The sequence below is a fragment of the Phallusia mammillata genome, chromosome 3, assembly GCF_965637545.1.
Source record: "Phallusia mammillata chromosome 3, kaPhaMamm4.hap1.1, whole genome shotgun sequence".
In the NCBI taxonomy this organism is placed as follows: Eukaryota; Metazoa; Chordata; class Ascidiacea; order Phlebobranchia; family Ascidiidae; genus Phallusia; species Phallusia mammillata.
Window position 1 is genome coordinate 10,479,301 of NC_137254.1, and position 20,179 is coordinate 10,499,479.

Here is a 20,179-nt window from a genome sequence, read left to right on the forward strand (position 1 = left end):
AAGAAACAGATTCCGACTTTCAGTTTGTGGTGTGTTTGGTTCAAATTTTTTGCAAATTGTCCTTTGTACAATACTTAAATAATGCCACACGATTTGTCATGTCGACACACGCACGCTTTCTGGAGATTAAATACTAAAAGAAATCAGCGATTGCAAGAATCGTCCATATATTGCCCCTGTTAAAACCGTACAAAGCGGTAACAGGGCGGGGTATTGGGTTTAGTTTTCAACTAGCAATAATCGCGCCTCGGAATATCCTCATCAGCTACGATATCGCCTCTGCGCAAAGCTGCCTTTGGAATCTAGTTCCTTACTCTTGTGCCCGCTTGTAACATTTATGTTTGTTGCAAATCGAGACTACGACTTTCTGTGTCAGTTTGCGATGCCCACGGTATTTAAATGATAACGATCACAAAAAAAAATGAAAGAGGGCACTGAGTTGCTAAGATATAGCATTTCTATGCGGAAAGCGTTTCATTAATTGTCCGATTAACCGCACCAACCATAACTGACAATGGTCATGCACATCGATTGATTGACGATTTCACCACAAGCAGTTGTTGTGGTTTCAACAAATAGCAAAGACTCTTGAAAATACCCCACTCCACGGAAATCTTTAGTAAAAGGCGAAAGATTTGCTCATGTTGAAGTGAGATCAGAGTTGCAGAACGAATAGGTAGTATTAACGAAAGAAACAGATTCCGACTTTCAGTTTGTGGTGTGTTTGGTTCAAATTTTTTGCAAATTGTCCTTTGTACAATACTTAAATAATGCCACACGATTTGTCATGTCGACACACGCACGCTTTCTGGAGATTAAATACTAAAAGAAATCAGCGATTGCAAGAATCGTCCATATATTGCCCCTGTTAAAACCGTACAAAGCGGTAACAGGGCGGGGTATTGGGTTTAGTTTTCAACTAGCAATAATCGCGCCTCGGAATATCCTCATCAGCTACGATATCGCCTCTGCGCAAAGCTGCCTTTGGAATCTAGTTCCTTACTCTTGTGCCCGCTTGTAACATTTATGTTTGTTGCAAATCGAGACTACGACTTTCTGTGTCAGTTTGCGATGCCCACGGTATTTAAATGATAACGATCACAAAAAAAAATGAAAGAGGGCACTGAGTTGCTAAGATATAGCATTTCTATGCGGAAAGCGTTTCATTAATTGTCCGATTAACCGCACCAACCATAACTGACAATGGTCATGCACATCGATTGATTGACGATTTCACCACAAGCAGTTGTTGTGGTTTCAACAAATAGCAAAGACTCTTGAAAATACCCCACTCCACGGAAATCTTTAGTAAAAGGCGAAAGATTTGCTCATGTTGAAGTGAGATCAGAGTTGCAGAACGAATAGGTAGTATTAACGAAAGAAACAGATTCCGACTTTCAGTTTGTGGTGTGTTTGGTTCAAATTTTTTGCAAATTGTCCTTTGTACAATACTTAAATAATGCCACACGATTTGTCATGTCGACACACGCACGCTTTCTGGAGATTAAATACTAAAAGAAATCAGCGATTGCAAGAATCGTCCATATATTGCCCCTGTTAAAACCGTACAAAGCGGTAACAGGGCGGGGTATTGGGTTTAGTTTTCAACTAGCAATAATCGCGCCTCGGAATATCCTCATCAGCTACGATATCGCCTCTGCGCAAAGCTGCCTTTGGAATCTAGTTCCTTACTCTTGTGCCCGCTTGTAACATTTATGTTTGTTGCAAATCGAGACTACGACTTTCTGTGTCAGTTTGCGATGCCCACGGTATTTAAATGATAACGATCACAAAAAAAAATGAAAGAGGGCACTGAGTTGCTAAGATATAGCATTTCTATGCGGAAAGCGTTTCATTAATTGTCCGATTAACCGCACCAACCATAACTGACAATGGTCATGCACATCGATTGATTGACGATTTCACCACAAGCAGTTGTTGTGGTTTCAACAAATAGCAAAGACTCTTGAAAATACCCCACTCCACGGAAATCTTTAGTAAAAGGCGAAAGATTTGCTCATGTTGAAGTGAGATCAGAGTTGCAGAACGAATAGGTAGTATTAACGAAAGAAACAGATTCCGACTTTCAGTTTGTGGTGTGTTTGGTTCAAATTTTTTGCAAATTGTCCTTTGTACAATACTTAAATAATGCCACACGATTTGTCATGTCGACACACGCACGCTTTCTGGAGATTAAATACTAAAAGAAATCAGCGATTGCAAGAATCGTCCATATATTGCCCCTGTTAAAACCGTACAAAGCGGTAACAGGGCGGGGTATTGGGTTTAGTTTTCAACTAGCAATAATCGCGCCTCGGAATATCCTCATCAGCTACGATATCGCCTCTGCGCAAAGCTGCCTTTGGAATCTAGTTCCTTACTCTTGTGCCCGCTTGTAACATTTATGTTTGTTGCAAATCGAGACTACGACTTTCTGTGTCAGTTTGCGATGCCCACGGTATTTAAATGATAACGATCACAAAAAAAAATGAAAGAGGGCACTGAGTTGCTAAGATATAGCATTTCTATGCGGAAAGCGTTTCATTAATTGTCCGATTAACCGCACCAACCATAACTGACAATGGTCATGCACATCGATTGATTGACGATTTCACCACAAGCAGTTGTTGTGGTTTCAACAAATAGCAAAGACTCTTGAAAATACCCCACTCCACGGAAATCTTTAGTAAAAGGCGAAAGATTTGCTCATGTTGAAGTGAGATCAGAGTTGCAGAACGAATAGGTAGTATTAACGAAAGAAACAGATTCCGACTTTCAGTTTGTGGTGTGTTTGGTTCAAATTTTTTGCAAATTGTCCTTTGTACAATACTTAAATAATGCCACACGATTTGTCATGTCGACACACGCACGCTTTCTGGAGATTAAATACTAAAAGAAATCAGCGATTGCAAGAATCGTCCATATATTGCCCCTGTTAAAACCGTACAAAGCGGTAACAGGGCGGGGTATTGGGTTTAGTTTTCAACTAGCAATAATCGCGCCTCGGAATATCCTCATCAGCTACGATATCGCCTCTGCGCAAAGCTGCCTTTGGAATCTAGTTCCTTACTCTTGTGCCCGCTTGTAACATTTATGTTTGTTGCAAATCGAGACTACGACTTTCTGTGTCAGTTTGCGATGCCCACGGTATTTAAATGATAACGATCACAAAAAAAAATGAAAGAGGGCACTGAGTTGCTAAGATATAGCATTTCTATGCGGAAAGCGTTTCATTAATTGTCCGATTAACCGCACCAACCATAACTGACAATGGTCATGCACATCGATTGATTGACGATTTCACCACAAGCAGTTGTTGTGGTTTCAACAAATAGCAAAGACTCTTGAAAATACCCCACTCCACGGAAATCTTTAGTAAAAGGCGAAAGATTTGCTCATGTTGAAGTGAGATCAGAGTTGCAGAACGAATAGGTAGTATTAACGAAAGAAACAGATTCCGACTTTCAGTTTGTGGTGTGTTTGGTTCAAATTTTTTGCAAATTGTCCTTTGTACAATACTTAAATAATGCCACACGATTTGTCATGTCGACACACGCACGCTTTCTGGAGATTAAATACTAAAAGAAATCAGCGATTGCAAGAATCGTCCATATATTGCCCCTGTTAAAACCGTACAAAGCGGTAACAGGGCGGGGTATTGGGTTTAGTTTTCAACTAGCAATAATCGCGCCTCGGAATATCCTCATCAGCTACGATATCGCCTCTGCGCAAAGCTGCCTTTGGAATCTAGTTCCTTACTCTTGTGCCCGCTTGTAACATTTATGTTTGTTGCAAATCGAGACTACGACTTTCTGTGTCAGTTTGCGATGCCCACGGTATTTAAATGATAACGATCACAAAAAAAAATGAAAGAGGGCACTGAGTTGCTAAGATATAGCATTTCTATGCGGAAAGCGTTTCATTAATTGTCCGATTAACCGCACCAACCATAACTGACAATGGTCATGCACATCGATTGATTGACGATTTCACCACAAGCAGTTGTTGTGGTTTCAACAAATAGCAAAGACTCTTGAAAATACCCCACTCCACGGAAATCTTTAGTAAAAGGCGAAAGATTTGCTCATGTTGAAGTGAGATCAGAGTTGCAGAACGAATAGGTAGTATTAACGAAAGAAACAGATTCCGACTTTCAGTTTGTGGTGTGTTTGGTTCAAATTTTTTGCAAATTGTCCTTTGTACAATACTTAAATAATGCCACACGATTTGTCATGTCGACACACGCACGCTTTCTGGAGATTAAATACTAAAAGAAATCAGCGATTGCAAGAATCGTCCATATATTGCCCCTGTTAAAACCGTACAAAGCGGTAACAGGGCGGGGTATTGGGTTTAGTTTTCAACTAGCAATAATCGCGCCTCGGAATATCCTCATCAGCTACGATATCGCCTCTGCGCAAAGCTGCCTTTGGAATCTAGTTCCTTACTCTTGTGCCCGCTTGTAACATTTATGTTTGTTGCAAATCGAGACTACGACTTTCTGTGTCAGTTTGCGATGCCCACGGTATTTAAATGATAACGATCACAAAAAAAAATGAAAGAGGGCACTGAGTTGCTAAGATATAGCATTTCTATGCGGAAAGCGTTTCATTAATTGTCCGATTAACCGCACCAACCATAACTGACAATGGTCATGCACATCGATTGATTGACGATTTCACCACAAGCAGTTGTTGTGGTTTCAACAAATAGCAAAGACTCTTGAAAATACCCCACTCCACGGAAATCTTTAGTAAAAGGCGAAAGATTTGCTCATGTTGAAGTGAGATCAGAGTTGCAGAACGAATAGGTAGTATTAACGAAAGAAACAGATTCCGACTTTCAGTTTGTGGTGTGTTTGGTTCAAATTTTTTGCAAATTGTCCTTTGTACAATACTTAAATAATGCCACACGATTTGTCATGTCGACACACGCACGCTTTCTGGAGATTAAATACTAAAAGAAATCAGCGATTGCAAGAATCGTCCATATATTGCCCCTGTTAAAACCGTACAAAGCGGTAACAGGGCGGGGTATTGGGTTTAGTTTTCAACTAGCAATAATCGCGCCTCGGAATATCCTCATCAGCTACGATATCGCCTCTGCGCAAAGCTGCCTTTGGAATCTAGTTCCTTACTCTTGTGCCCGCTTGTAACATTTATGTTTGTTGCAAATCGAGACTACGACTTTCTGTGTCAGTTTGCGATGCCCACGGTATTTAAATGATAACGATCACAAAAAAAAATGAAAGAGGGCACTGAGTTGCTAAGATATAGCATTTCTATGCGGAAAGCGTTTCATTAATTGTCCGATTAACCGCACCAACCATAACTGACAATGGTCATGCACATCGATTGATTGACGATTTCACCACAAGCAGTTGTTGTGGTTTCAACAAATAGCAAAGACTCTTGAAAATACCCCACTCCACGGAAATCTTTAGTAAAAGGCGAAAGATTTGCTCATGTTGAAGTGAGATCAGAGTTGCAGAACGAATAGGTAGTATTAACGAAAGAAACAGATTCCGACTTTCAGTTTGTGGTGTGTTTGGTTCAAATTTTTTGCAAATTGTCCTTTGTACAATACTTAAATAATGCCACACGATTTGTCATGTCGACACACGCACGCTTTCTGGAGATTAAATACTAAAAGAAATCAGCGATTGCAAGAATCGTCCATATATTGCCCCTGTTAAAACCGTACAAAGCGGTAACAGGGCGGGGTATTGGGTTTAGTTTTCAACTAGCAATAATCGCGCCTCGGAATATCCTCATCAGCTACGATATCGCCTCTGCGCAAAGCTGCCTTTGGAATCTAGTTCCTTACTCTTGTGCCCGCTTGTAACATTTATGTTTGTTGCAAATCGAGACTACGACTTTCTGTGTCAGTTTGCGATGCCCACGGTATTTAAATGATAACGATCACAAAAAAAAATGAAAGAGGGCACTGAGTTGCTAAGATATAGCATTTCTATGCGGAAAGCGTTTCATTAATTGTCCGATTAACCGCACCAACCATAACTGACAATGGTCATGCACATCGATTGATTGACGATTTCACCACAAGCAGTTGTTGTGGTTTCAACAAATAGCAAAGACTCTTGAAAATACCCCACTCCACGGAAATCTTTAGTAAAAGGCGAAAGATTTGCTCATGTTGAAGTGAGATCAGAGTTGCAGAACGAATAGGTAGTATTAACGAAAGAAACAGATTCCGACTTTCAGTTTGTGGTGTGTTTGGTTCAAATTTTTTGCAAATTGTCCTTTGTACAATACTTAAATAATGCCACACGATTTGTCATGTCGACACACGCACGCTTTCTGGAGATTAAATACTAAAAGAAATCAGCGATTGCAAGAATCGTCCATATATTGCCCCTGTTAAAACCGTACAAAGCGGTAACAGGGCGGGGTATTGGGTTTAGTTTTCAACTAGCAATAATCGCGCCTCGGAATATCCTCATCAGCTACGATATCGCCTCTGCGCAAAGCTGCCTTTGGAATCTAGTTCCTTACTCTTGTGCCCGCTTGTAACATTTATGTTTGTTGCAAATCGAGACTACGACTTTCTGTGTCAGTTTGCGATGCCCACGGTATTTAAATGATAACGATCACAAAAAAAAATGAAAGAGGGCACTGAGTTGCTAAGATATAGCATTTCTATGCGGAAAGCGTTTCATTAATTGTCCGATTAACCGCACCAACCATAACTGACAATGGTCATGCACATCGATTGATTGACGATTTCACCACAAGCAGTTGTTGTGGTTTCAACAAATAGCAAAGACTCTTGAAAATACCCCACTCCACGGAAATCTTTAGTAAAAGGCGAAAGATTTGCTCATGTTGAAGTGAGATCAGAGTTGCAGAACGAATAGGTAGTATTAACGAAAGAAACAGATTCCGACTTTCAGTTTGTGGTGTGTTTGGTTCAAATTTTTTGCAAATTGTCCTTTGTACAATACTTAAATAATGCCACACGATTTGTCATGTCGACACACGCACGCTTTCTGGAGATTAAATACTAAAAGAAATCAGCGATTGCAAGAATCGTCCATATATTGCCCCTGTTAAAACCGTACAAAGCGGTAACAGGGCGGGGTATTGGGTTTAGTTTTCAACTAGCAATAATCGCGCCTCGGAATATCCTCATCAGCTACGATATCGCCTCTGCGCAAAGCTGCCTTTGGAATCTAGTTCCTTACTCTTGTGCCCGCTTGTAACATTTATGTTTGTTGCAAATCGAGACTACGACTTTCTGTGTCAGTTTGCGATGCCCACGGTATTTAAATGATAACGATCACAAAAAAAAATGAAAGAGGGCACTGAGTTGCTAAGATATAGCATTTCTATGCGGAAAGCGTTTCATTAATTGTCCGATTAACCGCACCAACCATAACTGACAATGGTCATGCACATCGATTGATTGACGATTTCACCACAAGCAGTTGTTGTGGTTTCAACAAATAGCAAAGACTCTTGAAAATACCCCACTCCACGGAAATCTTTAGTAAAAGGCGAAAGATTTGCTCATGTTGAAGTGAGATCAGAGTTGCAGAACGAATAGGTAGTATTAACGAAAGAAACAGATTCCGACTTTCAGTTTGTGGTGTGTTTGGTTCAAATTTTTTGCAAATTGTCCTTTGTACAATACTTAAATAATGCCACACGATTTGTCATGTCGACACACGCACGCTTTCTGGAGATTAAATACTAAAAGAAATCAGCGATTGCAAGAATCGTCCATATATTGCCCCTGTTAAAACCGTACAAAGCGGTAACAGGGCGGGGTATTGGGTTTAGTTTTCAACTAGCAATAATCGCGCCTCGGAATATCCTCATCAGCTACGATATCGCCTCTGCGCAAAGCTGCCTTTGGAATCTAGTTCCTTACTCTTGTGCCCGCTTGTAACATTTATGTTTGTTGCAAATCGAGACTACGACTTTCTGTGTCAGTTTGCGATGCCCACGGTATTTAAATGATAACGATCACAAAAAAAAATGAAAGAGGGCACTGAGTTGCTAAGATATAGCATTTCTATGCGGAAAGCGTTTCATTAATTGTCCGATTAACCGCACCAACCATAACTGACAATGGTCATGCACATCGATTGATTGACGATTTCACCACAAGCAGTTGTTGTGGTTTCAACAAATAGCAAAGACTCTTGAAAATACCCCACTCCACGGAAATCTTTAGTAAAAGGCGAAAGATTTGCTCATGTTGAAGTGAGATCAGAGTTGCAGAACGAATAGGTAGTATTAACGAAAGAAACAGATTCCGACTTTCAGTTTGTGGTGTGTTTGGTTCAAATTTTTTGCAAATTGTCCTTTGTACAATACTTAAATAATGCCACACGATTTGTCATGTCGACACACGCACGCTTTCTGGAGATTAAATACTAAAAGAAATCAGCGATTGCAAGAATCGTCCATATATTGCCCCTGTTAAAACCGTACAAAGCGGTAACAGGGCGGGGTATTGGGTTTAGTTTTCAACTAGCAATAATCGCGCCTCGGAATATCCTCATCAGCTACGATATCGCCTCTGCGCAAAGCTGCCTTTGGAATCTAGTTCCTTACTCTTGTGCCCGCTTGTAACATTTATGTTTGTTGCAAATCGAGACTACGACTTTCTGTGTCAGTTTGCGATGCCCACGGTATTTAAATGATAACGATCACAAAAAAAAATGAAAGAGGGCACTGAGTTGCTAAGATATAGCATTTCTATGCGGAAAGCGTTTCATTAATTGTCCTAACACAGAATAAACTGCACCAACCATAACTGACAATGGTCATGCACATCGATTGATTGACGATTTCACCACAAGCAGTTGTTGTGGTTTCAACAAATAGCAAAGACTCTTGAAAATACCCCACTCCACGGAAATCTTTAGTAAAAGGCGAAAGATTTGCTCATGTTGAAGTGAGATCAGAGTTGCAGAACGAATAGGTAGTATTAACGAAAGAAACAGATTCCGACTTTCAGTTTGTGGTGTGTTTGGTTCAAATTTTTTGCAAATTGTCCTTTGTACAATACTTAAATAATGCCACACGATTTGTCATGTCGACACACGCACGCTTTCTGGAGATTAAATACTAAAAGAAATCAGCGATTGCAAGAATCGTCCATATATTGCCCCTGTTAAAACCGTACAAAGCGGTAACAGGGCGGGGTATTGGGTTTAGTTTTCAACTAGCAATAATCGCGCCTCGGAATATCCTCATCAGCTACGATATCGCCTCTGCGCAAAGCTGCCTTTGGAATCTAGTTCCTTACTCTTGTGCCCGCTTGTAACATTTATGTTTGTTGCAAATCGAGACTACGACTTTCTGTGTCAGTTTGCGATGCCCACGGTATTTAAATGATAACGATCACAAAAAAAATGAAAGAGGGCACTGAGTTGCTAAGATATAGCATTTCTATGCGGAAAGCGTTTCATTAATTGTCCTAACACAGAATAAACTGCACCAACCATAACTGACAATGGTCATGCACATCGATTGATTGACGATTTCACCACAAGCAGTTGTTGTGGTTTCAACAAATAGCAAAGACTCTTGAAAATACCCCACTCCACGGAAATCTTTAGTAAAAGGCGAAAGATTTGCTCATGTTGAAGTGAGATCAGAGTTGCAGAACGAATAGGTAGTATTAACGAAAGAAACAGATTCCGACTTTCAGTTTGTGGTGTGTTTGGTTCAAATTTTTTGCAAATTGTCCTTTGTACAATACTTAAATAATGCCACACGATTTGTCATGTCGACACACGCACGCTTTCTGGAGATTAAATACTAAAAGAAATCAGCGATTGCAAGAATCGTCCATATATTGCCCCTGTTAAAACCGTACAAAGCGGTAACAGGGCGGGGTATTGGGTTTAGTTTTCAACTAGCAATAATCGCGCCTCGGAATATCCTCATCAGCTACGATATCGCCTCTGCGCAAAGCTGCCTTTGGAATCTAGTTCCTTACTCTTGTGCCCGCTTGTAACATTTATGTTTGTTGCAAATCGAGACTACGACTTTCTGTGTCAGTTTGCGATGCCCACGGTATTTAAATGATAACGATCACAAAAAAAAATGAAAGAGGGCACTGAGTTGCTAAGATATAGCATTTCTATGCGGAAAGCGTTTCATTAATTGTCCTAACACAGAATAAACTGCACCAACCATAACTGACAATGGTCATGCACATCGATTGATTGACGATTTCACCACAAGCAGTTGTTGTGGTTTCAACAAATAGCAAAGACTCTTGAAAATACCCCACTCCACGGAAATCTTTAGTAAAAGGCGAAAGATTTGCTCATGTTGAAGTGAGATCAGAGTTGCAGAACGAATAGGTAGTATTAACGAAAGAAACAGATTCCGACTTTCAGTTTGTGGTGTGTTTGGTTCAAATTTTTTGCAAATTGTCCTTTGTACAATACTTAAATAATGCCACACGATTTGTCATGTCGACACACGCACGCTTTCTGGAGATTAAATACTAAAAGAAATCAGCGATTGCAAGAATCGTCCATATATTGCCCCTGTTAAAACCGTACAAAGCGGTAACAGGGCGGGGTATTGGGTTTAGTTTTCAACTAGCAATAATCGCGCCTCGGAATATCCTCATCAGCTACGATATCGCCTCTGCGCAAAGCTGCCTTTGGAATCTAGTTCCTTACTCTTGTGCCCGCTTGTAACATTTATGTTTGTTGCAAATCGAGACTACGACTTTCTGTGTCAGTTTGCGATGCCCACGGTATTTAAATGATAACGATCACAAAAAAAAATGAAAGAGGGCACTGAGTTGCTAAGATATAGCATTTCTATGCGGAAAGCGTTTCATTAATTGTCCTAACACAGAATAAACTGCACCAACCATAACTGACAATGGTCATGCACATCGATTGATTGACGATTTCACCACAAGCAGTTGTTGTGGTTTCAACAAATAGCAAAGACTCTTGAAAATACCCCACTCCACGGAAATCTTTAGTAAAAGGCGAAAGATTTGCTCATGTTGAAGTGAGATCAGAGTTGCAGAACGAATAGGTAGTATTAACGAAAGAAACAGATTCCGACTTTCAGTTTGTGGTGTGTTTGGTTCAAATTTTTTGCAAATTGTCCTTTGTACAATACTTAAATAATGCCACACGATTTGTCATGTCGACACACGCACGCTTTCTGGAGATTAAATACTAAAAGAAATCAGCGATTGCAAGAATCGTCCATATATTGCCCCTGTTAAAACCGTACAAAGCGGTAACAGGGCGGGGTATTGGGTTTAGTTTTCAACTAGCAATAATCGCGCCTCGGAATATCCTCATCAGCTACGATATCGCCTCTGCGCAAAGCTGCCTTTGGAATCTAGTTCCTTACTCTTGTGCCCGCTTGTAACATTTATGTTTGTTGCAAATCGAGACTACGACTTTCTGTGTCAGTTTGCGATGCCCACGGTATTTAAATGATAACGATCACAAAAAAAAATGAAAGAGGGCACTGAGTTGCTAAGATATAGCATTTCTATGCGGAAAGCGTTTCATTAATTGTCCTAACACAGAATAAACTGCACCAACCATAACTGACAATGGTCATGCACATCGATTGATTGACGATTTCACCACAAGCAGTTGTTGTGGTTTCAACAAATAGCAAAGACTCTTGAAAATACCCCACTCCACGGAAATCTTTAGTAAAAGGCGAAAGATTTGCTCATGTTGAAGTGAGATCAGAGTTGCAGAACGAATAGGTAGTATTAACGAAAGAAACAGATTCCGACTTTCAGTTTGTGGTGTGTTTGGTTCAAATTTTTTGCAAATTGTCCTTTGTACAATACTTAAATAATGCCACACGATTTGTCATGTCGACACACGCACGCTTTCTGGAGATTAAATACTAAAAGAAATCAGCGATTGCAAGAATCGTCCATATATTGCCCCTGTTAAAACCGTACAAAGCGGTAACAGGGCGGGGTATTGGGTTTAGTTTTCAACTAGCAATAATCGCGCCTCGGAATATCCTCATCAGCTACGATATCGCCTCTGCGCAAAGCTGCCTTTGGAATCTAGTTCCTTACTCTTGTGCCCGCTTGTAACATTTATGTTTGTTGCAAATCGAGACTACGACTTTCTGTGTCAGTTTGCGATGCCCACGGTATTTAAATGATAACGATCACAAAAAAAAATGAAAGAGGGCACTGAGTTGCTAAGATATAGCATTTCTATGCGGAAAGCGTTTCATTAATTGTCCTAACACAGAATAAACTGCACCAACCATAACTGACAATGGTCATGCACATCGATTGATTGACGATTTCACCACAAGCAGTTGTTGTGGTTTCAACAAATAGCAAAGACTCTTGAAAATACCCCACTCCACGGAAATCTTTAGTAAAAGGCGAAAGATTTGCTCATGTTGAAGTGAGATCAGAGTTGCAGAACGAATAGGTAGTATTAACGAAAGAAACAGATTCCGACTTTCAGTTTGTGGTGTGTTTGGTTCAAATTTTTTGCAAATTGTCCTTTGTACAATACTTAAATAATGCCACACGATTTGTCATGTCGACACACGCACGCTTTCTGGAGATTAAATACTAAAAGAAATCAGCGATTGCAAGAATCGTCCATATATTGCCCCTGTTAAAACCGTACAAAGCGGTAACAGGGCGGGGTATTGGGTTTAGTTTTCAACTAGCAATAATCGCGCCTCGGAATATCCTCATCAGCTACGATATCGCCTCTGCGCAAAGCTGCCTTTGGAATCTAGTTCCTTACTCTTGTGCCCGCTTGTAACATTTATGTTTGTTGCAAATCGAGACTACGACTTTCTGTGTCAGTTTGCGATGCCCACGGTATTTAAATGATAACGATCACAAAAAAAAATGAAAGAGGGCACTGAGTTGCTAAGATATAGCATTTCTATGCGGAAAGCGTTTCATTAATTGTCCTAACACAGAATAAACTGCACCAACCATAACTGACAATGGTCATGCACATCGATTGATTGACGATTTCACCACAAGCAGTTGTTGTGGTTTCAACAAATAGCAAAGACTCTTGAAAATACCCCACTCCACGGAAATCTTTAGTAAAAGGCGAAAGATTTGCTCATGTTGAAGTGAGATCAGAGTTGCAGAACGAATAGGTAGTATTAACGAAAGAAACAGATTCCGACTTTCAGTTTGTGGTGTGTTTGGTTCAAATTTTTTGCAAATTGTCCTTTGTACAATACTTAAATAATGCCACACGATTTGTCATGTCGACACACGCACGCTTTCTGGAGATTAAATACTAAAAGAAATCAGCGATTGCAAGAATCGTCCATATATTGCCCCTGTTAAAACCGTACAAAGCGGTAACAGGGCGGGGTATTGGGTTTAGTTTTCAACTAGCAATAATCGCGCCTCGGAATATCCTCATCAGCTACGATATCGCCTCTGCGCAAAGCTGCCTTTGGAATCTAGTTCCTTACTCTTGTGCCCGCTTGTAACATTTATGTTTGTTGCAAATCGAGACTACGACTTTCTGTGTCAGTTTGCGATGCCCACGGTATTTAAATGATAACGATCACAAAAAAAAATGAAAGAGGGCACTGAGTTGCTAAGATATAGCATTTCTATGCGGAAAGCGTTTCATTAATTGTCCTAACACAGAATAAACTGCACCAACCATAACTGACAATGGTCATGCACATCGATTGATTGACGATTTCACCACAAGCAGTTGTTGTGGTTTCAACAAATAGCAAAGACTCTTGAAAATACCCCACTCCACGGAAATCTTTAGTAAAAGGCGAAAGATTTGCTCATGTTGAAGTGAGATCAGAGTTGCAGAACGAATAGGTAGTATTAACGAAAGAAACAGATTCCGACTTTCAGTTTGTGGTGTGTTTGGTTCAAATTTTTTGCAAATTGTCCTTTGTACAATACTTAAATAATGCCACACGATTTGTCATGTCGACACACGCACGCTTTCTGGAGATTAAATACTAAAAGAAATCAGCGATTGCAAGAATCGTCCATATATTGCCCCTGTTAAAACCGTACAAAGCGGTAACAGGGCGGGGTATTGGGTTTAGTTTTCAACTAGCAATAATCGCGCCTCGGAATATCCTCATCAGCTACGATATCGCCTCTGCGCAAAGCTGCCTTTGGAATCTAGTTCCTTACTCTTGTGCCCGCTTGTAACATTTATGTTTGTTGCAAATCGAGACTACGACTTTCTGTGTCAGTTTGCGATGCCCACGGTATTTAAATGATAACGATCACAAAAAAAAATGAAAGAGGGCACTGAGTTGCTAAGATATAGCATTTCTATGCGGAAAGCGTTTCATTAATTGTCCTAACACAGAATAAACTGCACCAACCATAACTGACAATGGTCATGCACATCGATTGATTGACGATTTCACCACAAGCAGTTGTTGTGGTTTCAACAAATAGCAAAGACTCTTGAAAATACCCCACTCCACGGAAATCTTTAGTAAAAGGCGAAAGATTTGCTCATGTTGAAGTGAGATCAGAGTTGCAGAACGAATAGGTAGTATTAACGAAAGAAACAGATTCCGACTTTCAGTTTGTGGTGTGTTTGGTTCAAATTTTTTGCAAATTGTCCTTTGTACAATACTTAAATAATGCCACACGATTTGTCATGTCGACACACGCACGCTTTCTGGAGATTAAATACTAAAAGAAATCAGCGATTGCAAGAATCGTCCATATATTGCCCCTGTTAAAACCGTACAAAGCGGTAACAGGGCGGGGTATTGGGTTTAGTTTTCAACTAGCAATAATCGCGCCTCGGAATATCCTCATCAGCTACGATATCGCCTCTGCGCAAAGCTGCCTTTGGAATCTAGTTCCTTACTCTTGTGCCCGCTTGTAACATTTATGTTTGTTGCAAATCGAGACTACGACTTTCTGTGTCAGTTTGCGATGCCCACGGTATTTAAATGATAACGATCACAAAAAAAAATGAAAGAGGGCACTGAGTTGCTAAGATATAGCATTTCTATGCGGAAAGCGTTTCATTAATTGTCCTAACACAGAATAAACTGCACCAACCATAACTGACAATGGTCATGCACATCGATTGATTGACGATTTCACCACAAGCAGTTGTTGTGGTTTCAACAAATAGCAAAGACTCTTGAAAATACCCCACTCCACGGAAATCTTTAGTAAAAGGCGAAAGATTTGCTCATGTTGAAGTGAGATCAGAGTTGCAGAACGAATAGGTAGTATTAACGAAAGAAACAGATTCCGACTTTCAGTTTGTGGTGTGTTTGGTTCAAATTTTTTGCAAATTGTCCTTTGTACAATACTTAAATAATGCCACACGATTTGTCATGTCGACACACGCACGCTTTCTGGAGATTAAATACTAAAAGAAATCAGCGATTGCAAGAATCGTCCATATATTGCCCCTGTTAAAACCGTACAAAGCGGTAACAGGGCGGGGTATTGGGTTTAGTTTTCAACTAGCAATAATCGCGCCTCGGAATATCCTCATCAGCTACGATATCGCCTCTGCGCAAAGCTGCCTTTGGAATCTAGTTCCTTACTCTTGTGCCCGCTTGTAACATTTATGTTTGTTGCAAATCGAGACTACGACTTTCTGTGTCAGTTTGCGATGCCCACGGTATTTAAATGATAACGATCACAAAAAAAAATGAAAGAGGGCACTGAGTTGCTAAGATATAGCATTTCTATGCGGAAAGCGTTTCATTAATTGTCCGATTAACCGCACCAACCATAACTGACAATGGTCATGCACATCGATTGATTGACGATTTCACCACAAGCAGTTGTTGTGGTTTCAACAAATAGCAAAGACTCTTGAAAATACCCCACTCCACGGAAATCTTTAGTAAAAGGCGAAAGATTTGCTCATGTTGAAGTGAGATCAGAGTTGCAGAACGAATAGGTAGTATTAACGAAAGAAACAGATTCCGACTTTCAGTTTGTGGTGTGTTTGGTTCAAATTTTTTGCAAATTGTCCTTTGTACAATACTTAAATAATGCCACACGATTTGTCATGTCGACACACGCACGCTTTCTGGAGATTAAATACTAAAAGAAATCAGCGATTGCAAGAATCGTCCATATATTGCCCCTGTTAAAACCGTACAAAGCGGTAACAGGGCGGGGTATTGGGTTTAGTTTTCAACTAGCAATAATCGCGCCTCGGAATATCCTCATCAGCTACGATATCGCCTCTGCGCAAAGCTGCCTTTGGAATCTAGTTCCTTACTCTTGTGCCCGCTTGTAACATTTATGTTTGTTGCAAATCGAGACTACGACTTTCTGTGTCAGTTTGCGATGCCCACGGTATTTAAATGATAACGATCACAAAAAAAAATGAAAGAGGGCACTGAGTTGCTAAGATATAGCATTTCTATGCGGAAAGCGTTTCATTAATTGTCCTAACACAGAATAAACTGCACCAACCATAACTGACAATGGTCATGCACATCGATTGATTGACGATTTCACCACAAGCAGTTGTTGTGGTTTCAACAAATAGCAAAGACTCTTGAAAATACCCCACTCCACGGAAATCTTTAGTAAAAGGCGAAAGATTTGCTCATGTTGAAGTGAGATCAGAGTTGCAGAACGAATAGGTAGTATTAACGAAAGAAACAGATTCCGACTTTCAGTTTGTGGTGTGTTTGGTTCAAATTTTTTGCAAATTGTCCTTTGTACAATACTTAAATAATGCCACACGATTTGTCATGTCGACACACGCACGCTTTCTGGAGATTAAATACTAAAAGAAATCAGCGATTGCAAGAATCGTCCATATATTGCCCCTGTTAAAACCGTACAAAGCGGTAACAGGGCGGGGTATTGGGTTTAGTTTTCAACTAGCAATAATCGCGCCTCGGAATATCCTCATCAGCTACGATATCGCCTCTGCGCAAAGCTGCCTTTGGAATCTAGTTCCTTACTCTTGTGCCCGCTTGTAACATTTATGTTTGTTGCAAATCGAGACTACGACTTTCTGTGTCAGTTTGCGATGCCCACGGTATTTAAATGATAACGATCACAAAAAAAAATGAAAGAGGGCACTGAGTTGCTAAGATATAGCATTTCTATGCGGAAAGCGTTTCATTAATTGTCCTAACACAGAATAAACTGCACCAACCATAACTGACAATGGTCATGCACATCGATTGATTGACGATTTCACCACAAGCAGTTGTTGTGGTTTCAACAAATAGCAAAGACTCTTGAAAATACCCCACTCCACGGAAATCTTTAGTAAAAGGCGAAAGATTTGCTCATGTTGAAGTGAGATCAGAGTTGCAGAACGAATAGGTAGTATTAACGAAAGAAACAGATTCCGACTTTCAGTTTGTGGTGTGTTTGGTTCAAATTTTTTGCAAATTGTCCTTTGTACAATACTTAAATAATGCCACACGATTTGTCATGTCGACACACGCACGCTTTCTGGAGATTAAATACTAAAAGAAATCAGCGATTGCAAGAATCGTCCATATATTGCCCCTGTTAAAACCGTACAAAGCGGTAACAGGGCGGGGTATTGGGTTTAGTTTTCAACTAGCAATAATCGCGCCTCGGAATATCCTCATCAGCTACGATATCGCCTCTGCGCAAAGCTGCCTTTGGAATCTAGTTCCTTACTCTTGTGCCCGCTTGTAACATTTATGTTTGTTGCAAATCGAGACTACGACTTTCTGTGTCAGTTTGCGATGCCCACGGTATTTAAATGATAACGATCACAAAAAAAAATGAAAGAGGGCACTGAGTTGCTAAGATATAGCATTTCTATGCGGAAAGCGTTTCATTAATTGTCCTAACACAGAATAAACTGCACCAACCATAACTGACAATGGTCATGCACATCGATTGATTGACGATTTCACCACAAGCAGTTGTTGTGGTTTCAACAAATAGCAAAGACTCTTGAAAATACCCCACTCCACGGAAATCTTTAGTAAAAGGCGAAAGATTTGCTCATGTTGAAGTGAGATCAGAGTTGCAGAACGAATAGGTAGTATTAACGAAAGAAACAGATTCCGACTTTCAGTTTGTGGTGTGTTTGGTTCAAATTTTTTGCAAATTGTCCTTTGTACAATACTTAAATAATGCCACACGATTTGTCATGTCGACACACGCACGCTTTCTGGAGATTAAATACTAAAAGAAATCAGCGATTGCAAGAATCGTCCATATATTGCCCCTGTTAAAACCGTACAAAGCGGTAACAGGGCGGGGTATTGGGTTTAGTTTTCAACTAGCAATAATCGCGCCTCGGAATATCCTCATCAGCTACGATATCGCCTCTGCGCAAAGCTGCCTTTGGAATCTAGTTCCTTACTCTTGTGCCCGCTTGTAACATTTATGTTTGTTGCAAATCGAGACTACGACTTTCTGTGTCAGTTTGCGATGCCCACGGTATTTAAATGATAACGATCACAAAAAAAAATGAAAGAGGGCACTGAGTTGCTAAGATATAGCATTTCTATGCGGAAAGCGTTTCATTAATTGTCCTAACACAGAATAAACTGCACCAACCATAACTGACAATGGTCATGCACATCGATTGATTGACGATTTCACCACAAGCAGTTGTTGTGGTTTCAACAAATAGCAAAGACTCTTGAAAATACCCCACTCCACGGAAATCTTTAGTAAAAGGCGAAAGATTTGCTCATGTTGAAGTGAGATCAGAGTTGCAGAACGAATAGGTAGTATTAACGAAAGAAACAGATTCCGACTTTCAGTTTGTGGTGTGTTTGGTTCAAATTTTTTGCAAATTGTCCTTTGTACAATACTTAAATAATGCCACACGATTTGTCATGTCGACACACGCACGCTTTCTGGAGATTAAATACTAAAAGAAATCAGCGATTGCAAGAATCGTCCATATATTGCCCCTGTTAAAACCGTACAAAGCGGTAACAGGGCGGGGTATTGGGTTTAGTTTTCAACTAGCAATAATCGCGCCTCGGAATATCCTCATCAGCTACGATATCGCCTCTGCGCAAAGCTGCCTTTGGAATCTAGTTCCTTACTCTTGTGCCCGCTTGTAACATTTATGTTTGTTGCAAATCGAGACTACGACTTTCTGTGTCAGTTTGCGATGCCCACGGTATTTAAATGATAACGATCACAAAAAAAAATGAAAGAGGGCACTGAGTTGCTAAGATATAGCATTTCTATGCGGAAAGCGTTTCATTAATTGTCCGATTAACCGCACCAACCATAACTGACAATGGTCATGCACATCGATTGATTGACGATTTCACCACAAGCAGTTGTTGTGGTTTCAACAAATAGCAAAGACTCTTGAAAATACCCCACTCCACGGAAATCTTTAGTAAAAGGCGAAAGATTTGCTCATGTTGAAGTGAGATCAGAGTTGCAGAACGAATAGGTAGTATTAACGAAAGAAACAGATTCCGACTTTCAGTTTGTGGTGTGTTTGGTTCAAATTTTTTGCAAATTGTCCTTTGTACAATACTTAAATAATGCCACACGATTTGTCATGTCGACACACGCACGCTTTCTGGAGATTAAATACTAAAAGAAATCAGCGATTGCAAGAATCGTCCATATATTGCCCCTGTTAAAACCGTACAAAGCGGTAACAGGGCGGGGTATTGGGTTTAGTTTTCAACTAGCAATAATCGCGCCTCGGAATATCCTCATCAGCTACGATATCGCCTCTGCGCAAAGCTGCCTTTGGAATCTAGTTCCTTACTCTTGTGCCCGCTTGTAACATTTATGTTTGTTGCAAATCGAGACTACGACTTTCTGTGTCAGTTTGCGATGCCCACGGTATTTAAATGATAACGATCACAAAAAAAAATGAAAGAGGGCACTGAGTTGCTAAGATATAGCATTTCTATGCGGAAAGCGTTTCATTAATTGTCCTAACACAGAATAAACTGCACCAACCATAACTGACAATGGTCATGCACATCGATTGATTGACGATTTCACCACAAGCAGTTGTTGTGGTTTCAACAAATAGCAAAGACTCTTGAAAATACCCCACTCCACGGAAATCTTTAGTAAAAGGCGAAAGATTTGCTCATGTTGAAGTGAGATCAGAGTTGCAGAACGAATAGGTAGTATTAACGAAAGAAACAGATTCCGACTTTCAGTTTGTGGTGTGTTTGGTTCAAATTTTTTGCAAATTGTCCTTTGTACAATACTTAAA

General features: G+C 40.2%; 58 non-coding genes across 58 annotated transcripts; all 58 read right to left on the bottom strand.

Annotated features, from left to right (window-relative positions):
* Positions 1–149: 149 nt before the first annotated feature.
* LOC145221372 (U4 spliceosomal RNA) lies at positions 150–291 on the bottom strand. Its single transcript, XR_013858850.1, has one exon. It is a non-coding gene; the product is annotated as a U4 spliceosomal RNA (small nuclear RNA).
* Positions 292–546: 255 nt separating this feature from the next.
* LOC145220924 (U5 spliceosomal RNA) lies at positions 547–663 on the bottom strand. Its single transcript, XR_013858431.1, has one exon. It is a non-coding gene; the product is annotated as a U5 spliceosomal RNA (small nuclear RNA).
* A 175-nt stretch (positions 664–838) lies between these two features.
* On the bottom strand, positions 839–980 carry LOC145221373 (U4 spliceosomal RNA). Its single transcript, XR_013858851.1, has one exon. It is a non-coding gene; the product is annotated as a U4 spliceosomal RNA (small nuclear RNA).
* Positions 981–1,235: 255 nt separating this feature from the next.
* On the bottom strand, positions 1,236–1,352 carry LOC145220925 (U5 spliceosomal RNA). The gene has a single exon (XR_013858432.1). It is a non-coding gene; the product is annotated as a U5 spliceosomal RNA (small nuclear RNA).
* Positions 1,353–1,527: 175 nt separating this feature from the next.
* On the bottom strand, positions 1,528–1,669 carry LOC145221374 (U4 spliceosomal RNA). Its single transcript, XR_013858852.1, has one exon. It is a non-coding gene; the product is annotated as a U4 spliceosomal RNA (small nuclear RNA).
* A 255-nt stretch (positions 1,670–1,924) lies between these two features.
* LOC145220926 (U5 spliceosomal RNA) lies at positions 1,925–2,041 on the bottom strand. Its single transcript, XR_013858433.1, has one exon. It is a non-coding gene; the product is annotated as a U5 spliceosomal RNA (small nuclear RNA).
* Positions 2,042–2,216: 175 nt separating this feature from the next.
* LOC145221375 (U4 spliceosomal RNA) lies at positions 2,217–2,358 on the bottom strand. Its single transcript, XR_013858853.1, has one exon. It is a non-coding gene; the product is annotated as a U4 spliceosomal RNA (small nuclear RNA).
* A 255-nt stretch (positions 2,359–2,613) lies between these two features.
* On the bottom strand, positions 2,614–2,730 carry LOC145220927 (U5 spliceosomal RNA). The gene has a single exon (XR_013858434.1). It is a non-coding gene; the product is annotated as a U5 spliceosomal RNA (small nuclear RNA).
* Positions 2,731–2,905: 175 nt separating this feature from the next.
* LOC145221376 (U4 spliceosomal RNA) lies at positions 2,906–3,047 on the bottom strand. The gene has a single exon (XR_013858854.1). It is a non-coding gene; the product is annotated as a U4 spliceosomal RNA (small nuclear RNA).
* Positions 3,048–3,302: 255 nt separating this feature from the next.
* LOC145220929 (U5 spliceosomal RNA) lies at positions 3,303–3,419 on the bottom strand. The gene has a single exon (XR_013858436.1). It is a non-coding gene; the product is annotated as a U5 spliceosomal RNA (small nuclear RNA).
* A 175-nt stretch (positions 3,420–3,594) lies between these two features.
* LOC145221377 (U4 spliceosomal RNA) lies at positions 3,595–3,736 on the bottom strand. The gene has a single exon (XR_013858855.1). It is a non-coding gene; the product is annotated as a U4 spliceosomal RNA (small nuclear RNA).
* Positions 3,737–3,991: 255 nt separating this feature from the next.
* LOC145220930 (U5 spliceosomal RNA) lies at positions 3,992–4,108 on the bottom strand. The gene has a single exon (XR_013858437.1). It is a non-coding gene; the product is annotated as a U5 spliceosomal RNA (small nuclear RNA).
* A 175-nt stretch (positions 4,109–4,283) lies between these two features.
* LOC145221379 (U4 spliceosomal RNA) lies at positions 4,284–4,425 on the bottom strand. Its single transcript, XR_013858857.1, has one exon. It is a non-coding gene; the product is annotated as a U4 spliceosomal RNA (small nuclear RNA).
* Positions 4,426–4,680: 255 nt separating this feature from the next.
* On the bottom strand, positions 4,681–4,797 carry LOC145220931 (U5 spliceosomal RNA). The gene has a single exon (XR_013858438.1). It is a non-coding gene; the product is annotated as a U5 spliceosomal RNA (small nuclear RNA).
* Positions 4,798–4,972: 175 nt separating this feature from the next.
* LOC145221380 (U4 spliceosomal RNA) lies at positions 4,973–5,114 on the bottom strand. The gene has a single exon (XR_013858858.1). It is a non-coding gene; the product is annotated as a U4 spliceosomal RNA (small nuclear RNA).
* Positions 5,115–5,369: 255 nt separating this feature from the next.
* On the bottom strand, positions 5,370–5,486 carry LOC145220932 (U5 spliceosomal RNA). The gene has a single exon (XR_013858439.1). It is a non-coding gene; the product is annotated as a U5 spliceosomal RNA (small nuclear RNA).
* Positions 5,487–5,661: 175 nt separating this feature from the next.
* Positions 5,662–5,803, bottom strand: LOC145221381 (U4 spliceosomal RNA). Its single transcript, XR_013858859.1, has one exon. It is a non-coding gene; the product is annotated as a U4 spliceosomal RNA (small nuclear RNA).
* Positions 5,804–6,058: 255 nt separating this feature from the next.
* LOC145220933 (U5 spliceosomal RNA) lies at positions 6,059–6,175 on the bottom strand. The gene has a single exon (XR_013858440.1). It is a non-coding gene; the product is annotated as a U5 spliceosomal RNA (small nuclear RNA).
* A 175-nt stretch (positions 6,176–6,350) lies between these two features.
* LOC145221382 (U4 spliceosomal RNA) lies at positions 6,351–6,492 on the bottom strand. Its single transcript, XR_013858860.1, has one exon. It is a non-coding gene; the product is annotated as a U4 spliceosomal RNA (small nuclear RNA).
* A 255-nt stretch (positions 6,493–6,747) lies between these two features.
* On the bottom strand, positions 6,748–6,864 carry LOC145220934 (U5 spliceosomal RNA). The gene has a single exon (XR_013858441.1). It is a non-coding gene; the product is annotated as a U5 spliceosomal RNA (small nuclear RNA).
* A 175-nt stretch (positions 6,865–7,039) lies between these two features.
* Positions 7,040–7,181, bottom strand: LOC145221383 (U4 spliceosomal RNA). Its single transcript, XR_013858861.1, has one exon. It is a non-coding gene; the product is annotated as a U4 spliceosomal RNA (small nuclear RNA).
* A 255-nt stretch (positions 7,182–7,436) lies between these two features.
* LOC145220935 (U5 spliceosomal RNA) lies at positions 7,437–7,553 on the bottom strand. Its single transcript, XR_013858442.1, has one exon. It is a non-coding gene; the product is annotated as a U5 spliceosomal RNA (small nuclear RNA).
* A 175-nt stretch (positions 7,554–7,728) lies between these two features.
* On the bottom strand, positions 7,729–7,870 carry LOC145221384 (U4 spliceosomal RNA). Its single transcript, XR_013858862.1, has one exon. It is a non-coding gene; the product is annotated as a U4 spliceosomal RNA (small nuclear RNA).
* Positions 7,871–8,125: 255 nt separating this feature from the next.
* On the bottom strand, positions 8,126–8,242 carry LOC145220936 (U5 spliceosomal RNA). Its single transcript, XR_013858443.1, has one exon. It is a non-coding gene; the product is annotated as a U5 spliceosomal RNA (small nuclear RNA).
* A 175-nt stretch (positions 8,243–8,417) lies between these two features.
* Positions 8,418–8,559, bottom strand: LOC145221385 (U4 spliceosomal RNA). The gene has a single exon (XR_013858863.1). It is a non-coding gene; the product is annotated as a U4 spliceosomal RNA (small nuclear RNA).
* Positions 8,560–8,822: 263 nt separating this feature from the next.
* LOC145220938 (U5 spliceosomal RNA) lies at positions 8,823–8,939 on the bottom strand. Its single transcript, XR_013858444.1, has one exon. It is a non-coding gene; the product is annotated as a U5 spliceosomal RNA (small nuclear RNA).
* Positions 8,940–9,114: 175 nt separating this feature from the next.
* On the bottom strand, positions 9,115–9,256 carry LOC145221386 (U4 spliceosomal RNA). Its single transcript, XR_013858864.1, has one exon. It is a non-coding gene; the product is annotated as a U4 spliceosomal RNA (small nuclear RNA).
* A 262-nt stretch (positions 9,257–9,518) lies between these two features.
* LOC145220939 (U5 spliceosomal RNA) lies at positions 9,519–9,635 on the bottom strand. Its single transcript, XR_013858445.1, has one exon. It is a non-coding gene; the product is annotated as a U5 spliceosomal RNA (small nuclear RNA).
* A 175-nt stretch (positions 9,636–9,810) lies between these two features.
* Positions 9,811–9,952, bottom strand: LOC145221387 (U4 spliceosomal RNA). Its single transcript, XR_013858865.1, has one exon. It is a non-coding gene; the product is annotated as a U4 spliceosomal RNA (small nuclear RNA).
* A 263-nt stretch (positions 9,953–10,215) lies between these two features.
* LOC145220941 (U5 spliceosomal RNA) lies at positions 10,216–10,332 on the bottom strand. Its single transcript, XR_013858447.1, has one exon. It is a non-coding gene; the product is annotated as a U5 spliceosomal RNA (small nuclear RNA).
* Positions 10,333–10,507: 175 nt separating this feature from the next.
* LOC145221388 (U4 spliceosomal RNA) lies at positions 10,508–10,649 on the bottom strand. The gene has a single exon (XR_013858866.1). It is a non-coding gene; the product is annotated as a U4 spliceosomal RNA (small nuclear RNA).
* Positions 10,650–10,912: 263 nt separating this feature from the next.
* Positions 10,913–11,029, bottom strand: LOC145220942 (U5 spliceosomal RNA). Its single transcript, XR_013858448.1, has one exon. It is a non-coding gene; the product is annotated as a U5 spliceosomal RNA (small nuclear RNA).
* A 175-nt stretch (positions 11,030–11,204) lies between these two features.
* On the bottom strand, positions 11,205–11,346 carry LOC145221391 (U4 spliceosomal RNA). The gene has a single exon (XR_013858868.1). It is a non-coding gene; the product is annotated as a U4 spliceosomal RNA (small nuclear RNA).
* A 263-nt stretch (positions 11,347–11,609) lies between these two features.
* Positions 11,610–11,726, bottom strand: LOC145220943 (U5 spliceosomal RNA). Its single transcript, XR_013858449.1, has one exon. It is a non-coding gene; the product is annotated as a U5 spliceosomal RNA (small nuclear RNA).
* Positions 11,727–11,901: 175 nt separating this feature from the next.
* LOC145221392 (U4 spliceosomal RNA) lies at positions 11,902–12,043 on the bottom strand. The gene has a single exon (XR_013858869.1). It is a non-coding gene; the product is annotated as a U4 spliceosomal RNA (small nuclear RNA).
* A 263-nt stretch (positions 12,044–12,306) lies between these two features.
* LOC145220944 (U5 spliceosomal RNA) lies at positions 12,307–12,423 on the bottom strand. Its single transcript, XR_013858450.1, has one exon. It is a non-coding gene; the product is annotated as a U5 spliceosomal RNA (small nuclear RNA).
* A 175-nt stretch (positions 12,424–12,598) lies between these two features.
* LOC145221393 (U4 spliceosomal RNA) lies at positions 12,599–12,740 on the bottom strand. Its single transcript, XR_013858870.1, has one exon. It is a non-coding gene; the product is annotated as a U4 spliceosomal RNA (small nuclear RNA).
* Positions 12,741–13,003: 263 nt separating this feature from the next.
* On the bottom strand, positions 13,004–13,120 carry LOC145220945 (U5 spliceosomal RNA). Its single transcript, XR_013858451.1, has one exon. It is a non-coding gene; the product is annotated as a U5 spliceosomal RNA (small nuclear RNA).
* A 175-nt stretch (positions 13,121–13,295) lies between these two features.
* On the bottom strand, positions 13,296–13,437 carry LOC145221394 (U4 spliceosomal RNA). The gene has a single exon (XR_013858871.1). It is a non-coding gene; the product is annotated as a U4 spliceosomal RNA (small nuclear RNA).
* A 263-nt stretch (positions 13,438–13,700) lies between these two features.
* LOC145220946 (U5 spliceosomal RNA) lies at positions 13,701–13,817 on the bottom strand. Its single transcript, XR_013858452.1, has one exon. It is a non-coding gene; the product is annotated as a U5 spliceosomal RNA (small nuclear RNA).
* A 175-nt stretch (positions 13,818–13,992) lies between these two features.
* Positions 13,993–14,134, bottom strand: LOC145221395 (U4 spliceosomal RNA). The gene has a single exon (XR_013858872.1). It is a non-coding gene; the product is annotated as a U4 spliceosomal RNA (small nuclear RNA).
* A 263-nt stretch (positions 14,135–14,397) lies between these two features.
* On the bottom strand, positions 14,398–14,514 carry LOC145220947 (U5 spliceosomal RNA). The gene has a single exon (XR_013858453.1). It is a non-coding gene; the product is annotated as a U5 spliceosomal RNA (small nuclear RNA).
* Positions 14,515–14,689: 175 nt separating this feature from the next.
* LOC145221396 (U4 spliceosomal RNA) lies at positions 14,690–14,831 on the bottom strand. Its single transcript, XR_013858873.1, has one exon. It is a non-coding gene; the product is annotated as a U4 spliceosomal RNA (small nuclear RNA).
* A 263-nt stretch (positions 14,832–15,094) lies between these two features.
* On the bottom strand, positions 15,095–15,211 carry LOC145220948 (U5 spliceosomal RNA). The gene has a single exon (XR_013858454.1). It is a non-coding gene; the product is annotated as a U5 spliceosomal RNA (small nuclear RNA).
* A 175-nt stretch (positions 15,212–15,386) lies between these two features.
* LOC145221397 (U4 spliceosomal RNA) lies at positions 15,387–15,528 on the bottom strand. Its single transcript, XR_013858874.1, has one exon. It is a non-coding gene; the product is annotated as a U4 spliceosomal RNA (small nuclear RNA).
* A 255-nt stretch (positions 15,529–15,783) lies between these two features.
* On the bottom strand, positions 15,784–15,900 carry LOC145220949 (U5 spliceosomal RNA). The gene has a single exon (XR_013858455.1). It is a non-coding gene; the product is annotated as a U5 spliceosomal RNA (small nuclear RNA).
* A 175-nt stretch (positions 15,901–16,075) lies between these two features.
* Positions 16,076–16,217, bottom strand: LOC145221398 (U4 spliceosomal RNA). The gene has a single exon (XR_013858875.1). It is a non-coding gene; the product is annotated as a U4 spliceosomal RNA (small nuclear RNA).
* Positions 16,218–16,480: 263 nt separating this feature from the next.
* Positions 16,481–16,597, bottom strand: LOC145220950 (U5 spliceosomal RNA). Its single transcript, XR_013858456.1, has one exon. It is a non-coding gene; the product is annotated as a U5 spliceosomal RNA (small nuclear RNA).
* A 175-nt stretch (positions 16,598–16,772) lies between these two features.
* LOC145221399 (U4 spliceosomal RNA) lies at positions 16,773–16,914 on the bottom strand. The gene has a single exon (XR_013858876.1). It is a non-coding gene; the product is annotated as a U4 spliceosomal RNA (small nuclear RNA).
* Positions 16,915–17,177: 263 nt separating this feature from the next.
* Positions 17,178–17,294, bottom strand: LOC145220952 (U5 spliceosomal RNA). The gene has a single exon (XR_013858458.1). It is a non-coding gene; the product is annotated as a U5 spliceosomal RNA (small nuclear RNA).
* Positions 17,295–17,469: 175 nt separating this feature from the next.
* Positions 17,470–17,611, bottom strand: LOC145221401 (U4 spliceosomal RNA). Its single transcript, XR_013858877.1, has one exon. It is a non-coding gene; the product is annotated as a U4 spliceosomal RNA (small nuclear RNA).
* Positions 17,612–17,874: 263 nt separating this feature from the next.
* LOC145220954 (U5 spliceosomal RNA) lies at positions 17,875–17,991 on the bottom strand. Its single transcript, XR_013858459.1, has one exon. It is a non-coding gene; the product is annotated as a U5 spliceosomal RNA (small nuclear RNA).
* A 175-nt stretch (positions 17,992–18,166) lies between these two features.
* LOC145221403 (U4 spliceosomal RNA) lies at positions 18,167–18,308 on the bottom strand. The gene has a single exon (XR_013858879.1). It is a non-coding gene; the product is annotated as a U4 spliceosomal RNA (small nuclear RNA).
* Positions 18,309–18,571: 263 nt separating this feature from the next.
* Positions 18,572–18,688, bottom strand: LOC145220955 (U5 spliceosomal RNA). The gene has a single exon (XR_013858460.1). It is a non-coding gene; the product is annotated as a U5 spliceosomal RNA (small nuclear RNA).
* A 175-nt stretch (positions 18,689–18,863) lies between these two features.
* On the bottom strand, positions 18,864–19,005 carry LOC145221404 (U4 spliceosomal RNA). The gene has a single exon (XR_013858880.1). It is a non-coding gene; the product is annotated as a U4 spliceosomal RNA (small nuclear RNA).
* Positions 19,006–19,260: 255 nt separating this feature from the next.
* LOC145220956 (U5 spliceosomal RNA) lies at positions 19,261–19,377 on the bottom strand. The gene has a single exon (XR_013858461.1). It is a non-coding gene; the product is annotated as a U5 spliceosomal RNA (small nuclear RNA).
* A 175-nt stretch (positions 19,378–19,552) lies between these two features.
* Positions 19,553–19,694, bottom strand: LOC145221405 (U4 spliceosomal RNA). Its single transcript, XR_013858881.1, has one exon. It is a non-coding gene; the product is annotated as a U4 spliceosomal RNA (small nuclear RNA).
* Positions 19,695–19,957: 263 nt separating this feature from the next.
* On the bottom strand, positions 19,958–20,074 carry LOC145220957 (U5 spliceosomal RNA). Its single transcript, XR_013858462.1, has one exon. It is a non-coding gene; the product is annotated as a U5 spliceosomal RNA (small nuclear RNA).
* Between the last annotated feature and the right edge of the window lie 105 nt (positions 20,075–20,179).